The 16,761-nt window shown below is 44.7% G+C and overlaps 1 protein-coding gene and 1 non-coding gene across 3 annotated transcripts in view; one reads left to right on the top strand and one right to left on the bottom strand.

Moving 5' to 3' along the window:
- LOC126262718 (uncharacterized) overlaps positions 1-16,761 on the top strand; it is an 860,056-nt gene that overhangs the window by 439,749 nt on the left and 403,546 nt on the right. The window lies entirely within an intron of this gene.
- Trnap-cgg (transfer RNA proline (anticodon CGG)) lies at positions 5,351-5,425 on the bottom strand. The gene has a single exon. It is a non-coding gene; the product is annotated as a tRNA-Pro (tRNA).

The raw sequence follows: 16,761 nt of genomic DNA, 5'->3' as shown, positions 1-16,761 counted from the left end.
ACATTGATTTATTATTAACTTAACACACGACTCAATTTGTACACTGATGAGCCAAAATATTATGACCAACTGAATGAGATTTTCACTCTGCAGCGGAGTGTGCGCTTATATGAAACTTCCTGGCAGATTAAAACTGTGTGCCAGACCGAGACTCGAACTCGGGACCTTTGCCTTTCGCGGGCAAGTGCTCTACCACTGAGCTTCCCAAGCACGACTCACGCCCCGTCCTCACAGCTTTACTTCCGCCAGTTTCATTATGACCACCTGCTTCATAACTTGTTTGTCTGTCTTTGGAAAGAAACAGATCAGCGATATTGCGTATCATAGATCCGACACATAGCTGGCAGGTTTGTGGAGGTAAGTGGAATCAGATGTCTACGTACAGGCCATGTAAACCGTGTAAATAGCGAGCCCTCTTTTGTGTACGCAGTGGCGGGGCCTGAAAGCGACCCCGATGGATTTCGTAGAACTTACATCAGGCAAATTTGGTCGCCGGGACTTCAATGTGAGTTCACTATAACGCTCCTCAAAGCATTGTAGCACGGTTCTGGCTCTGAGCACTATGGGACTTAACATCTGAGGTCATCAGTCCTCTAGAACTTAGAGCTACTTAAACCTAACTAACCTAAGGACATAACACACATCCATGCCCGATGCAGGATTCCAACCTGCGACCGTAGCAGCAGAGCGGTTTCTGACCCAAGCGCCTAGAACTGCTCGGCCGCAGTGGCAGGCCACGGTTATGGCTCCGAGACACAGACAATTATACTGCTGAAAGATGACATTGCCGTTGGAGAACACTTCACTCATAAAGGGATGTAGATGGTTCGCAGCTGTCAGCGTGTCTTCGATTACTATCACAGGTCCCACGCAAACTGTGAAGAATGTCCCCATAGCATAATATTGCTCCCCTCAGCTTGCTCTGCAGGTTTCGATCCGCTGTTCACTTCGATGACGGCGTTGGTGGAGAAGACAATCGACCTAGTGTAGTAAAAATGTGATTCGTCCAAAGAGAGGACACGTTTCCATCGATCGGAGGTCCAGTCCTGATGGTCCCGTGGCCACTGCCGTCATAACGACGTCGTTGGGTCAACATGTGAACACGCAGGGACGGTCTACTGCGGAGCTCCATGATAACAGTGGACGATGAACCCCGGTGTGCTCCGAAGGACTTGCGTGAGCACCAGCAGTAGGCTCTGTTGGCAGAGATGCCACTGATATCCGTGTTGTTTCCCTTTGCAGAGTAGACAAACCCCGAACCGCACGTTCTATGAGGAGTCGCGGAAGTGCAGCCATTAAGCGTCCAGTCGTCCAGTCCAAGTTTCATTGTTCTTCTACCTCTTTCCGTAGATGCTGACGACAGATACACGTGAACATTCGACGAGCTTCACCGTTTTAGAGATAGTCGTTCATGGTCTCTGCTTTTTTCAAAGTCGCTCATGTCAATGGATTTTCCTAACAGCATCCCATATTTCCGCTGGGGTGATCCACCGCCCTTGTCTGCTCCGTTTACATACTTTTGTTACTGCGTCACGTGACCGCAATGCCACTAGGCGCCAACGAACGTCGCAATGGGCAGAGGTCATAATGTTTTGGTTCATCAGTGTACTTACAAGAAACGATCGGCGATTCCTAATTGGATGGAATTAACGCCTATTCTGCGTTCTGGGGAAACCTTCGAGAGGTGGGATTTGTCGCAGAGGAAATGTTTCGCGTCGTTTGGCTAACGGGAAATTGTGTCCCTAATGGGGAAGTTTGTATATTTACCTGTTGTACCTGTCACAAAGACATGCCGGCTTGCCTCGCAGTTTAACGTGCTGCCTCCCGAGTGGGAAGACGTGCCGGTCGCCGGCACGCATCCACCGGCGGATTAGTGTCGAGGTCCGGTGTGCCGCCGAGTCTCTGATTTGTTTTTGAGGCGTTTATCCACCTGCCTCGGCGGTAGCGGGCTTGTTCCCCTTATCCCGCCTCAGTTATATTATGTCGGCGATTGCTACGCATACACCGTCTCCACGCAAACATTTGGGGTTACACTCGCCTGGTATGAGACGTTCCCAGGGGTGGGGGGTCCACTGGGGGCCGAACTGCACAATAACCCTGGGTTCGGCGTGGGGCAGCGTGTGGTGCGTGGACTGCTGTAGCCTGTTGGGGGTTATGAACCACTGGGGGCTATGGCGGGGACGAAGAATCTCCGTCGTATCACAAATCCCTTACATGTCGTTTGGTATGGAGAATTTAGAATTTGAGCCTGATATTATCGTCTGAAATCGATGTAAATCACGTCGGCGACGAAATATTTTATAGTTTGTACTGGGGTAGCCGATACATATCGCCGTCATTTGCGTCTGTAACGAATAATTTTATAGTTTCGACGACGGGTATACCCATCACAGATCACCGAAACTTGTGAGTAACAAGAAACTCTTTGAGGTAAGCGTTCACCCTTATTCCCTCTGTTGCATGTATGTACCAATTGTACGTCGTTTCGTCACAAAAATGTGAAAGTTGTTACCCCTCCCCCGTGTTCCTCGAAAATTCGAAAAAACCGACCACAATGATCCACAATGCCTCTGCCAATGGCAGAAAATTTGTAATATCACTGCGATCTCTCTGGGTTTGACAGAGGGCAGATTGTGATGGCTCGGAGGCTCGGCACGAGCAGCTTGGATACTGTACGGCCTGTCGGGCGTTCGAGGAGTTCTGTGGTGAATGTCTCCAACACCTGGCGAAACCAAGGCGGTACGACGTCAGGACGCCGTGGAGTTGGGCATCCACCACACATTACAAGTGTCGGATGTTTTAGGCTGCCCAGGCTGGTAAAACCGAACAGGCGGCGAACTGTGGCGCAACTAACCTCAGGCCGGCCGAAGTGGCCGTGCGGTTAAAGGCGCTGCAGTCTGGAACCGCAAGACCGCTACGGTCGCAGGTTCGAATCCTGCCTCGGGCATGGATGTTTGTGATGTCCTTAGGTTAGTTAGGTTTAACTAGTTCTAAGTTCTAGGGGACTAATGACCTCAGCAGTTGAGTCCCATAGTGCTCAGAGCCATTTTTGAACTAACCTCAGACTTTAATGCTAGGTAGAGCACAAGTGTGTGTCAACGCACAGTGCACAGAACACTGCTAACGATGGGCCTCCGCAGCCGACGACCCATGAGTGAGCCAACGTTAACACGTCGACATCAGCAACTACGACCGAAATGGGCACGTGGCCACGTACTTTGGCGAAGTGGAGAGCGTTGCATGATCTGACGAATCCCGACACCTTCTTCATCGTGCCGATGGGAGGGGGGGGGGGGGAATCCGTTGTCTTCCAGGGGAACAATTCTTTGACCCTTGTACTGGGGGACGGAGACAAGCGGACGGCTGCTCTGTTATGCTCTGGATAACATCTACATGGGCATCCATGGATACAGTGGAGCTCGTGCAAGGCACCATCATGGCCACGGAGTATCGTACCCTGGTTGCAGACCACATACACCCCTCCATAACGATCATGTGTCCAGAAGGCAGCCGTATTTATCAGCAACATAATGTACCATGTCACAAGGACAGGGAGTGATGAAATGTTTCGAGGAACACAGTAGCGAGTTTCAGCTGATGTGCTGGCACCCTGGCTCGCCGTATCTGAATCCAATGTAACACATCTGGAATGTGACTGAAAGTGGTGTCAGAGCTCATCGCTCCCCCCCCCCCCCCCCGCCCCCACCCCGCATTGCTTCTCGAAAGTTGTGTGTGCAGATATTGCGCCATTTCCCTCCAGTGACTTACCATGGCCTCATTGCTTCCATGCAACGACGCCTCGCTTCTGTTATCCATGCCGAAGGTGGAGACACCAGCTATTCGGTCCGTGATAATAGTGTTCTGGCTGTTCAGTGTATAGACGACTAAAATACATTTCCTTGCGGCTATTAATGCATGTGAGGCTTGACATCCTTCTTCAGTAATAAACGCGACCTATATGTAGGGCTACATATTCATGAAGTTAGATCACAATTGCTGGCCGGTGTGGCCGATCGGTTCTAGTCGCTTCAGTCAGTGACCGCGCTGCTGCTACAGTCGCAGCTTCGTATCCTGCCTCGGCCGTGGATGTGTGTGATGTCATTGGGTTAGTTAGGTTTAAGTAGTTCTAAGTCTACGGGACTGATGACCTCAGATGTTAAGTCCCATAGCGCTTAGAGCCATTTGAACCATTATTTTGATCACAATTTAGCGGTTTAAATGGAGAGACAGCGTCATATACAGCACCACCGTACAGATAAATACATCCTCGTGTGTAAGGACATGTGTATGGGACAAGAGTGTCGCTCCTTACAGCAGTGGTAAGTGCACGTAAACTAAGTTATTACGTATTGTTTTTGTTAATGAGCCAACGTCAGTGGCATGTTATCTTACTCGACGAACCTATTACCTACACACAGAATTAAGATAATTATTACGCATTATTGCGTAAGATACTTGTGAAAATATCCTTCGTTTAATGAGATATAAATTTCTATCTACTACCAAGTGGATGATTTCATAATTGTAGCAGTGGATGGTAAAAGTAATGAGATTAGAATGCGTAAATATATTTATAAGGCACAATTTATGCACTAAGAAATGTAATACGCGGAGGCTCCATAATGAGAAGTGTAAATGTTATTTAAAAGCAATGTGATGAACAACCTGCTTTTCATAATCTTTAATTCTAGTGATACAACCGTTAACTTCAAGGTCCTCTGATGAAACTGAGTGAGGAAACACGGAATATTTGATGATGCAATGCTTATTTCGGCCTGCAGACCTTGCAGAGGGCGAGGCACAATGGCAGTCATAGCCATTTATTATTCACACCAGATGGCCTCTGTCGACATTTCGCCCGCCATAACGGTGATGGAGACCCGGTCAGATGGGCTATAGGCTACTCGAAATGCATTTTGTATCAACCCCTTCGTAACGCCTCACATGGCCCTGCGTGGAAAAGAGGGCAATCCGCTTTGAGGTTCTGAAGGTGGGATAACGTGCTTCTACTACCCCAAAATATGCCTCTGTTTGTGTATGTGTGTGAGAGAGAGAGAGAAGAGACAGAGAGAGAGAGACAGACAGACAGAGGTGGTGACGAAGCGGTAAGGAAGGAGACGGAACAATGTTTCAAAGAAAGCTGGAAAGAATTACGGTTTTCACTGATACAGACGAAACTCAGTTGCCTTACTGCTCAAATTTTGGCTTATTTCATAAACGGATGCCTTTCGCGCATGAACGTAACTTATTTAATCAATATTTCTTGAATCATTGAAGTCATTAATGATCCCCGATGATAAATAATTTACAAGAAACAAATCTTAGACACTTCCTGGCAGATTAAAACTGTGTGCCCGACCGAGACTCGAACTCGGGACCTTTGCCTTCCGCGGGCAAGTGCTCTACCAACTGAGCTACCGAAGCACGACTCATGCCCGGTACTCACAGCTTTACTTCTGCCAGTACCTCGTCTCCTACCTTCCAAACTTTACAGAAGCTCTCCTGCGAACCATGCAGAACTAGCACTCCTGAAAGAAAGGATATTGCGGAGACAGGGCTTAGCCACAGCCTGGGGGATGTTTCCAGAATGAGATTTTCACTCTGCAGCGGAGTGTGCGCTGATATGAAACTTCCTGGCACACAGTTTTAATCTGCCAGGAAGTTTCATATCAGCGCACACTCCGCTGCAGAGTGAAAATCTCATTCTGGAAATCTTAGACAGATTTATCTTTCCGTTGTAAATTTTCCATTTCTGAGGTTGGTTCTTAACATTTTAGGCAGTTCAATTTGTGCAGATGTTTCGATCATTAGAATATTAATAAGATGATATGATAGAGTAGAATTGAAATAATAAAACCCTCTGTACGCTTAGCTGTCTACAGGGTGTTACAAAAAGGTGCGGCCAAACTTTCAGGAAACATTCCTCACACACAAATAAAGAAAAGATGTTATGTGGACATGTATCCTGAAACGCTTAATTTCCATGTTAGAGCTCACTTTAGTTTTGTCAGTATGTACTGCACTTCCTCGGTCCATCGCCAGTTGAAGGAAGGTAATGTTAACTTCGGTGCTCGTGCTGACATGCGACTCATTGCTCTACAGTACTAGCATCAAGCACATCAGTAAGTAGCATCAACAGGTTAGTGTTCATCTCGAACGTGGTTTTGCAGTCAGTGCAATGTTTACAAATGCAGAGTTGGCAGATGCCCATTTGATGTATAGATTAGCACGGGGCAATAGCCGTGGCGCGGTACGTTCGTATCGAGACAGATTTCCGAACGAAGGAAGACGTTCGAAGCAATTGATCGGCGTCTTAGGCAGCACGGAACATTCCAGCCTATGACTCGCGACTGGGGAGGACCTAGAACGACGAGGACACCTGCAATGGACGAGACAATTCTTCGTGCAGTTGACGATAACCCTAATGTCAGCGTCAGAGAAGTTGCTGCTGTACAAGGTAGCATTGACCACGTCACTGTATGGAGAGTGCTACGGGAGAACCATTTGTTTCCGTACCATGTACAGCGTGTGCAGGCACTTATCAGCAGCTGATTGGCCTCCTAGGGTACACTTCTGGGAATGGTTCATCCAACAATGTGTCAATCCTCATTTCAGTGCAAATGTTCTCTTTGCGAATAAGGCTTCATTCCAACGTGATCATATTGTAAATTTTCACAATCTAAATGTGTGGGCTGACGAGAATCCGCACGCAATTGTGCAATCACGTCATCAACACAGATTTTCTGTAAACGTTTGGGCAGGCATTGTTGGTGATGTCTTGATTGGGCCCCATGTTCTTCCACCTACGTTCAATGGAGCACGTTATCATGATTTCATACGGGATACTCTACCTGTGCTGCTAGAACATTTGCCTTTACAACACAACATGTGGTTCATGCACGATGGAGCTCCTGCACATTTCAGTCGAAGTGTTCGTACGCTTCTCAACAACAGATTCGGTGACCGATGGATTGGTAGAGGCGGACCAATTCTATGGCCTCCACGCTCATCTGACCTCAACCCTCTTCACTTTCATTTATGGGGGGCATTTGAAAGCTCTTGTCTACGCAACCCCGGTACCAAATGTAGAGACTCTTCGTGCTCGTATTGTGGACGGCTGTGATACAATACGCCATTCTCCAGGGCTGCATCAGCGCATCAGGGATTCCATGCGACGGAGGGTGGATGCTTGTATCTTCGCCAACGGAGGACGTTTTGAACATTTCCTGTAACAAAGTGTTTGAAGTCTCGCTGGTACGTTCTGTTGCTGTGTGTTTCCATCCATGATTAATGTGAGTTGAAGATAAGTAATAAAATGAGCTCTAACACGAAAAGTAAGCGTTTCCGGACACATGTCCACATATGATATTTTCGTTCTTTGTGTGAGGAATGTTTCCTGAAAGTTTGGCTGTACCTTTTTGTAACACCCTGTATACAGTCGAGGGGACTTTGGGCATAGTCTTTCCGCAACGAAGATTTTACGACATATAAGCGAGGGTTGCCCAGAATGTAATGAACGACATTTTTTTCTTTAAAAATCCCTTATTGAACATAATGAGAACCACACACACGAAAGAATGGTGTTTTATGTACACACCCTATTCTTCCACATTATCTCCATCCCGTTCTATGGCCTCCCTCCAGCGCGAAACAAGGGCGTGTATGCCCTGTCGTTACCAGTCCTTGTCTTGGTGGCAGAGTTAATGCTTCACTGTGTGAATCACCTGCTCGTCGTCCTCAAAATGTCTTCCACAAATGGCATGCTTTAATGGCCAAAACAAGTGAAAGTCCAGGGGGCTGGGTCAGGGCTGTAGGGTGGATGGGGTAACACGGTCAGACCTTGTTTTGCGACGTGTTCAACAGTCCTCAGACTTGTATGGGGCCGAGAGTTATTGTGTTGCAGAAAAATACCTCCTGGGTTGCTGTGGCGCCGAAGTCGTCGAAGCCGCCTCTTGAGTTTTGTTAATGAGCTGACATATGCTTCTGAATTAATGGTACCACCTCGTGGCATCACATCAAGAGAATCACACCATCACAGTCCCAGAACAAGGTTATCATGACCTTACCGGTGGAAGCAGTCGCTTTGAATTTCTTCCTCTGTGGGAGTTGGAATGGCACCATTCCACCGACTGTCGCTTTGTTTCGGCCTCAAAATGGTGAACTCAGGTTTCGTCACCTGCCACAAGCCGCAATGCGGGACAAGATGGCCTCACTCTCAGCTTCAAACGTTGGAACAAATTTTTTTTTTTCTGTGCAATTTGTGATCCACTGTTAGACACCGCGGGACCCATCTTGCACACAATGTTGAATATCCAAGAGTGCGGATACTTCCATCCACACTTCCATTGCTGATTGGCAGATGCAGCGCCTACTGCCGAATCGTAATGCGTCTGTCCTCGCGAATGACGATATCAGCTCGCTGCAACGTGTCAGGTGTGACACAAGTGGGTGGTCTCCCCGACCGCTGCAAATCGTCGAGCTCCTCCGAACCGCCTTCTGATGACCTCACTCTCCGTGCACAGCGACTTCTGTAGCCAGCAGACGCTACATAAACTGTTCACAAACATTTGTGGAAATTCCCCACAGTTTCTCTTTCTGCAGTGAGAAATTCAATGACGGCACGCTGCTTGTAGCGTATATCGCGTACAGACGTCATTTTGAAACTGTCCTATAGCTACGCTATCTGTCGAAAGTGACGGAAACTTGGAGTGCTCACTCGGGAGGCGTCAAATGAGACATACGTAACATTTCGCACTGGTAGCACTGTTTTCAGATGAGAAGAAAAAAATGCGGTGTATTACTTAGTGGGTAACCCTCGTACTGCCACTTCGCCACTCGGGACGCCTTGTTCACGCACAATCACTTCACGCTTAATTCTTGCAGCCGAACTCTTCAGTTTGGATACATGCAGTGGAGCGATTCCATTTGTCACCACAGTTTTATCTGTTGTTCACGGTATACGTCTTCTCATTACCGGGCACAGTTATTCATATTTCGCTCGACACCTATTCGTTTCAAGTCTGCATTTGTTCCAAGTTGATGGAAACATCATGCTCAATATGCTTCACATGCTTATAACCTTTCAGTTGTTATACGAACGACATTAAAACCATCGTAGTTGTAATGCCTTACTCAGATTTCTTCACACTATGTGATTTCATACTTTAACATTTTCAAACAATCTCGAACATGTTGATAAAACAGTTGAATTCTTCAGTAAAGACAATACCAAAGAGGTAAACAAAGATTTAACTAACAAGATCCAGTATCTCATTCAAAAGTAAGTTTCAAAATACTATTTTTACACAAACAGAGAAGAAGCATTAATTATGATGACTATAACTCATGGTTAAATATCGTAAAGTCGTACTGGTTATTTAATTAGTAAAATGCTTAATTGATTGCTTAATCAGCACTACACGTACAACAGTCATTACATATTAAAATGTCCCAATGAACTTATCAAGAGAGCTGAAGACGTGAAAATTCTTGATAATGACAAGTTCGTTTGTCTGTGTGTTGCCAATATGTACATACTCGTATATGTACCGATAATTGAAACTGTAAACAATATTAGGGGTAACCTTTCGAAACACAACAGATTGACTCATGCTGAAGTTATTGAGCTGCCTGAGTTTCTGGAAGTAGCTTTGTCTCATAATTATTATAGTTTTCGGAATAATATACGCATTCAGAGTGCTGGACTAGCCATGCGGCGCTGTCTTCAAAGCACTAATGCAAATGCATTTTAGATCATAGAGAACTCATGTTCTCCAGGCTGAATCATATCAGTCCGAAGATGGTACTACTGCTGCACATCAACGATATGTTTATCTTAGTTGATAGTAAGGATTTTTAGAATTACATAATAAATTCAGTTTTAATACTGAAGAATAACCCGATAAGACTATTAATTCTCTGGATAAAAAAATTATAATAATGATACCATGCATGGCTTAACGTACAGATGAAGAAGATCACTTCGAATAGTGTCATTCATGCCGATTTATCTCTTCCGTGTGTTCATAAATATGCGTACGGTACCTTAGAAAAATGATAGATGGTATTATTCGACTACATTTATCGGATCGTGATGTACGTGAAAAATTAAAGTACTTAAGGTTAATAGCAAGTATGAATGGATACGAACCAACGATGGGCAATAAAATGTGTAATTTGAAAGTGTACTGTTTAACCTCCAAGCATCAGAGGGAAATTATTTTGCAGAAAATTACATCTTACTAAAGTAAAACATACATACCAATCCCATACATGGGTGAAGTTTTTGAAATGGTGGCTTTAGATTTCTGTAACGTCAAGGTTACAACTTTCTTCAGAAGTAATAAAATATTTAGTTCCTGCCTTTTGCACAAAATAGGTGTCCCCAAGTTTCGTCAGTATGCACAAGATAAATGTAGTGATTGCGGCCGGCCGCGGTGGCCGTGCGGTTCTACGCACTTCAGTCCGGAACCGCGTGACTGCTGCGGTCGCAGGTTTGAATCCTGCCTCGCGCATGGATGTGTGTGAAGTCCTTAGGTTAGTTAGGTTTAAGTAGCTCTAACTTCTAGGGGACTGATGACCTCAGAGTCCCATAGTTTTCATAGCCATTTGAACCATTTAGTGATTGCGAATCCTGCTACGACCACGACATGGGGCAGAAGGTCATCAAAAGGTAAAGAGAACAGATTAATTTAAGAGAGAATAATATTTACGGAAAAATGATCATACCTTTTGTCTAGATAGGAGCGGGTGGGAGGGGGGTGGGGGTGGGGGGAGATAGCCAGAGGCAATGATAGCGTCCAGAAGAGAACACGGGAGGACAGGGCAGCCCCTGCTCTTCACATGTACAGCTTGTTTCAGTAATCATGGTTATAAACAAGAGGGCCGATTAGAGAGCAGTGAAACAAGCAAGTAGTAGTAATAAACATAGGTCCCGAAACTTAAAGGAGGAGGACGAGGAAAAGATTTTTGTTTAACGTCCCGTGCACAACTAGGTCATTAGAGAAGGGGCACAAGTTTGGATTAAGGCCAGATGGGCGAAGGAAGTCGACCGTGCCCTTTTAAAGGAACCACCCCGGCATTTCCCCTAAGCGATTTAAGGGAATCACGGAAAACCTAAGTCGGGATGGCCGGACGCGGATTTGAACAGCAGTCCTCCCGAATGCTAACCAGTACCCCAGCTCGCTCGGTCCAGAAACAGTTCCCCCGATACGCCATTGTTACACCACTGTTAATGTCCAGCATTAATTTATGCTGCAGCTTTGCCCGTTGGCACATCACTGTCGGTTAGGAGAGTACGTTATATTCATTGGTATGAAGCGAAGAGTGGCCGTGAAGCAACCGATCACAGGTCATGTTTTGGGCCGTGTCTGGGATGTGCGAGCACCACCACGGCAGCATAAACACTGACTTATGTTCCAGGTACAAGTTACTACAGTGAACAAAAAACACAGTGAGGAGGTGAAGCATTTTTAGTGGTTACCGTAGCTCCACACACATTTTCAGACGAAGAAATGTCTGATGTCCACTTCATACTCGTATACAGGCGTGCTAATAGCAACGCACGAAGGGTAACAAGATTATATCACGCACCTTTTCCTAAGAGAAGACAGCCAATAGCAGAGAGTCCGCTATATGTTATCGACGTCAGCGCGAGACCGGTTTATTTAAACCCAACAAGCAACAGGTAGATAGATCAAGGAGAGTGTCGACATAACGAATTTGGTGCGAGTATTACAAGTGGACGCAGTGCTCGCCACAAGTACTAGCGGTACTGCAGGGGCAGAATTCTGCAGAAAGCGTTTCGCTCTCCATCATTAGCCGAATATTGCATGAGGAGCAGCTGTACCCGTATCACATACAAAGTGTGCAACGCATGGCCGCACATGACTTTTCAGCCAGAGTTATTGTCTGCTAATGTAACCTCACACAAAGTGATGCTGAGCCACAGTTAGCAACGCCGGAAATGCATATCCTCCTATTTCCATGTATTGCACTATACATTTTATCCTTATTTGTCACCTGAAGACATGACATTACTGAGTCTTTACACATTGTAATTGTTTTATATATATATATATATATATATATATATATATATATATATATATATATATATATATACGAGGCCTGTTCAGAAAGTAAGCTCCGATTGCCAAATTGAAACCACAGTGAACATCAGAAATGTTTTACTTGTAACAATTAGCTACACCTTTCAGCTACTTCTCTACGTAGTCGCCGTTCTGACTTAGACTTTCGTCATAGCGTTGTACCAACTTTTCAATAGCCTCATCATAGAAGGCAGCCGCCAGTGCATTCCGCCAATTCTCCACGCTGGCCTACACCTCGTTGTCTGTGTCAAAATGTTGTCTTCAAAGACAGCGGTTCATGTGACCAGCGATGAAACTCAGGGGGAGACAACTGCGGACTGTATTGTGGGTAATCTCACATTTCCATTTGAAAACGATGCAGGAGCATCTTCATTGCCCCTGCAGAATGCGGCTGAGAATTGTCTTGAAGAAGAAACAGCACGACATTTATGTAATGTTAGCTGCATAGCTTCAGGCGAAATTTCTCACCAGGCCCTCGTACTTGGCGGCAGACACTATTTTCTAGACATCTTTACGCACTCACTGCGAGCTCAGAAATGAGAAGAGCGACGTGATGCTAACTGGGGTTATACTAGAGACACTACCCAACACATCTGTGCAAAGCTTTATCGGATTTTCATAGTCGTTTCCATTTCGCGACCGATCGGAGCTTACTTTCTGAACGCCCCTCGTATATATATATATATATATATATATATATATATATATATATATATATATATATATATATATATATATATATATATATATATATATATATATATATATGTGTCGATGTATAATTGTTTGGCTTTGTTAATTTTATTTGTATTTTTATGCTGGGTCTTGCCTAGGGAAAACTATGCTATCGAACGATTACATCGATAGGTCGTGTGGATAACCAAAGGGTTTAGGATCTTTGGGGGTGAACTCTGCCGCGTGGAGCGCGGGCATAGCGGAGTCTGGCTGGAGTAGGGCGGTGGAGCAGGTGTGTTGAGTGACGCTCCCGCGAGTTTCCTCGCTTCCGGGGTTTGGCACCATGTAATTGCGCTCGACTTGCTATGATAGTTTCTGGCACGGTGTCGCGAACAGGAAACATTAGCAGGCATACATCAGGAGACCGTTTCGCCTGGTGACCGTGTCGAGAAGAAGGCGCGTCCACATCCAGCTTCTGCAACAGCTACTGCCGACAATGAGTTGTTGTCGTCACCTCCTCGACCGACGACTTCAAACCTTCAATCAACCAACAAGTAAGACTGAAAGCACGCAAAGTTTAGAGCTGTATGGCAGACCTCAGCTTTTCAAACTATTCCATTAGCATCACTAAAATAGAGCCACTTAGCATGAATCTTTGTTGCTCATTGTCCCAATTGCTTTACCAAGCAGGGTCTCTTCCTTTTCCGAAATGAACCCGAGTGTCGTTGAAATTCAAACGCCAGCATTATAGTAATATCATTCGATTTCACTGCTTTAATTTCAAAGTTCAGTTAAGGTATTCATTGCTGGCTACAATATTTAGATTACACAAGCACAAATTAAGAGTGCGAGTTTAGTTACCATATTTTATCTTACCTGTGACCGCAGCTCAGCTTGGTACATACTAAATTTTACTATTGTTAATTGTTCAGAATCATTTAATTCAAGTTCAAAGTTCAATCTCTTATTTCTAAATTGCGTAGATTCAAGTAGCTTTTGAAATGATTGTTGAGGTAGCCCAAGACTAACCATATTTTAATGAATTTCGTAGTGCTTCGGAAACAAAGTTCACTATTAATTTCAATCACTAAATAACCTTCAAATTTCCGGTTTTATTAATTCTTTTCCTAAACTAAGTCAGAGTGTAGCGAAATTTATTACTTCTGACAAACATTCAGTTTTCACACGTGCCAGCCTTCAGTTGCCACGCTTTTAGTGCTAATTATATGTGTAGTATCCTTTCTTTTTCAGTTATTATAGTATTTGTCCATAGGACTGGCGACCGTAATTTTCCCCAAATCTCAAATACCTAATTAAAGCCAGTTTATTGTTAACGTAACGACCACACATTTACTTTCTTTATTAGCTTCACCCCTTTTCAAAATTAATTTTCACCAGTTTCATTCGCATTTTTCCTTTCATTTAGATGTAACCCTTTCTTCCTTCTTTACCGAGAGATTAACTTCGGTGATGATTGCTTTTCCCAAATTTCCATTAGGTACACGCGGTTTAAATTTTACTGTCATTAAGGTCGATAAGTGAGGAGGAGGTTAAAAGTTCCTTGTGCACGTTTTATTTGCAGAAGAAGCGTGCTGTACCCCAGACGGTCTTGTGAACATCCGCAGCACAAATGTTAGGTTTTACGGAAACCCACATGCTACCATTCAATCGTCAAATAAGCAGAGATATTCTTGAAATCGTTGGGCAGCTGTCGTTGGTAATCGGTTGATAGGGCCACATTCGTTCCCTGGCCGACTTACAGGTCATGCACACCTTTATTTATGTCAGCACAAGCTATACGATTGTCCGGATGCTGTTCGTAAGGTGATGGGATGCGAATGTAGAACTGGTGGTGGCGCACCGGTGCATTTTCATATGGATGTTTCGGAATACCTAGCAAGAACGTTTGACACCAAATGTTTGGGAATTTCTCGTGGTTCACAAATAACATGGCCTCCCGATGGATTTTTTATTTTCTTTTATTTTGTATGTATATATTTTTTGCTTGGGAATGTTTAAAAGTTTTGGTATTTTGACATACTGTTGACTATGACTGGGATCGTATTGTGGACTGTTGTCAGTGATTTCGAAACGCACCAGGAATTTTTGAACGTGTATGGGGCATCGATGAGAAGCCATACTTAAGCCTCCTCTAAAGTGAGTGGATGCCAGATGGAATACTTGGTGCAATGTATTTGTCCTCAAGAATATGTCCGCAATTTTGAGTCTCGAGTATACACGTGTGAGGTGTTTATGTACTCATTGCTTCTGTACCTATATTTATCGTGAGTGAGTGCTTCTTTGATAGCCTTCTGCTCGCCTGTCATTGTACGTAGATCCTGTATACCCTAACGAGCCAGACTACTGTTAATGTAAGCCAGTCCAGGCGGTAGAAGCGTCACCTGGCGAGAAATGACTGACAATCAGACACACGCATGGTGCATGTAGTATCAGCGTGCGTGATGTCCGTGTGTAGAATGGGCAAGGCGAGCGAACTATCTGAGTTGGACCCAGGACAGATTGTGATGGCAGTGTGGCTCGGCACGAGCATTTCGGAAACTGCACGACTTGTCACCTGTTCGAGGTGTGCCGTGGTGAGTGGCTTCAACATGTGGTGAAACCACGTCCATATGTCTTGGAGTAGAGCGGCCACCCCCTATTACAGGTGTCGGACGTCGTAGGCTCGGCAGACTGGTAAAATAGGACAGGCAGGAAACTATGGCGGAACAATTCTTTTTCGGGGGGAGGGGGGGGGGGTCTTCAGTCCTCTAGCTGGTTAGATGCTATTCGCCACGAATTTCTCTCCTGTTCCAGCTTTATCATCTCAGAGTTGCACTTGCAACCTACGTCCTCAATTATTTGCTGGATGTACTCCAATCTCGGTCTTCGTCTACAGTTTTTGCCCTCTGTACCTCCCTCTAGTACCCCGATGTCATTCCCTCACGTCTTATCAGATGCCCTATCATCCTGCCCCTTCTCCATATCAGTGATTTCCTCATGTTCCTCTCCTCTCCGATTCTGCGCAGAACCTCTTTATTCCTTACCTTATCAGTCCACCTAATTTTCCACATTGTTCTGTAGCACCACATCTCTAATGCTTCGATTCTCTTCCGTTCCGCTTTTCCCACAGACCGTGTTTCACTACCATACAATGCTGTACTCCAGACGTACATTCTCAGAAGTTTCTTCCTCAAATTAAGGCCTATGTTTGATACTAGAAGACTTCTCTTGGCCAGGAATGCCCTTTTTGCGATTTCTGGTCTGCTCTTGATGTCCTCCTTTCTCCGTCCGTCACTGATTGTTTTATTGTCTAGGTAGCAGTATTCCTTAACTTCACCTACTTCGATCGTATCAATCCTGATAAAATTTCTCGCAGTTCTCATTTCCGCTACATATCATTACTTTTGTTTTTCTTCGATTTACACTCAGTCCATATTTTGTACTCATTACACTGTTCATTCCATTCAGTAGATCATATAATTCTTCTTCACTCTCACTCAGGATAGCAATGTCATCATTGAATATTGTCATTGATATTATTTCACCTTCAATTTTAATTCCACTCCTGAAACCTATTTTTTATTCCCATTATTGCTTCTTGGGTGTACGGATTCAACAGTAAGGGCGACCGACTACATCCCTGTTTTACACTCTTTCAATCCAAGCACTTCGTTCTTGGTCGTCCACTCTTATTATTCCCTCTTGGCTCTTGTACATATTGCACATTACCCGTCCCTTCCTATAGGTTACCCCTATTTTTCTCAGAATTTCGAATTTTTTATACCGTTTTAAATTGCCGAACGCTTTTTCCTTGCCAACAAATCCTATGAACGCGTCTTGATTTTCTTTAGTCTTGCTTCCATTATCAAGAGCAACGTGAGAATTGCCTCTCTCGTGCCGTTACATTTTCTAAGGCCAAACAGATCGTAATCTAGCACATAATCAATTTTCTTATCCATTCTTCTGTTTATTATTA

The sequence above is a fragment of the Schistocerca nitens genome, chromosome 6 (genome assembly GCF_023898315.1).
Source record: "Schistocerca nitens isolate TAMUIC-IGC-003100 chromosome 6, iqSchNite1.1, whole genome shotgun sequence".
Lineage (NCBI taxonomy): Eukaryota > Metazoa > Arthropoda > Insecta > Orthoptera > Acrididae > Schistocerca > Schistocerca nitens.
Note: the sequence above shows the minus strand (reverse complement) of the source record. Positions and strands in the feature narration are given on the sequence as shown.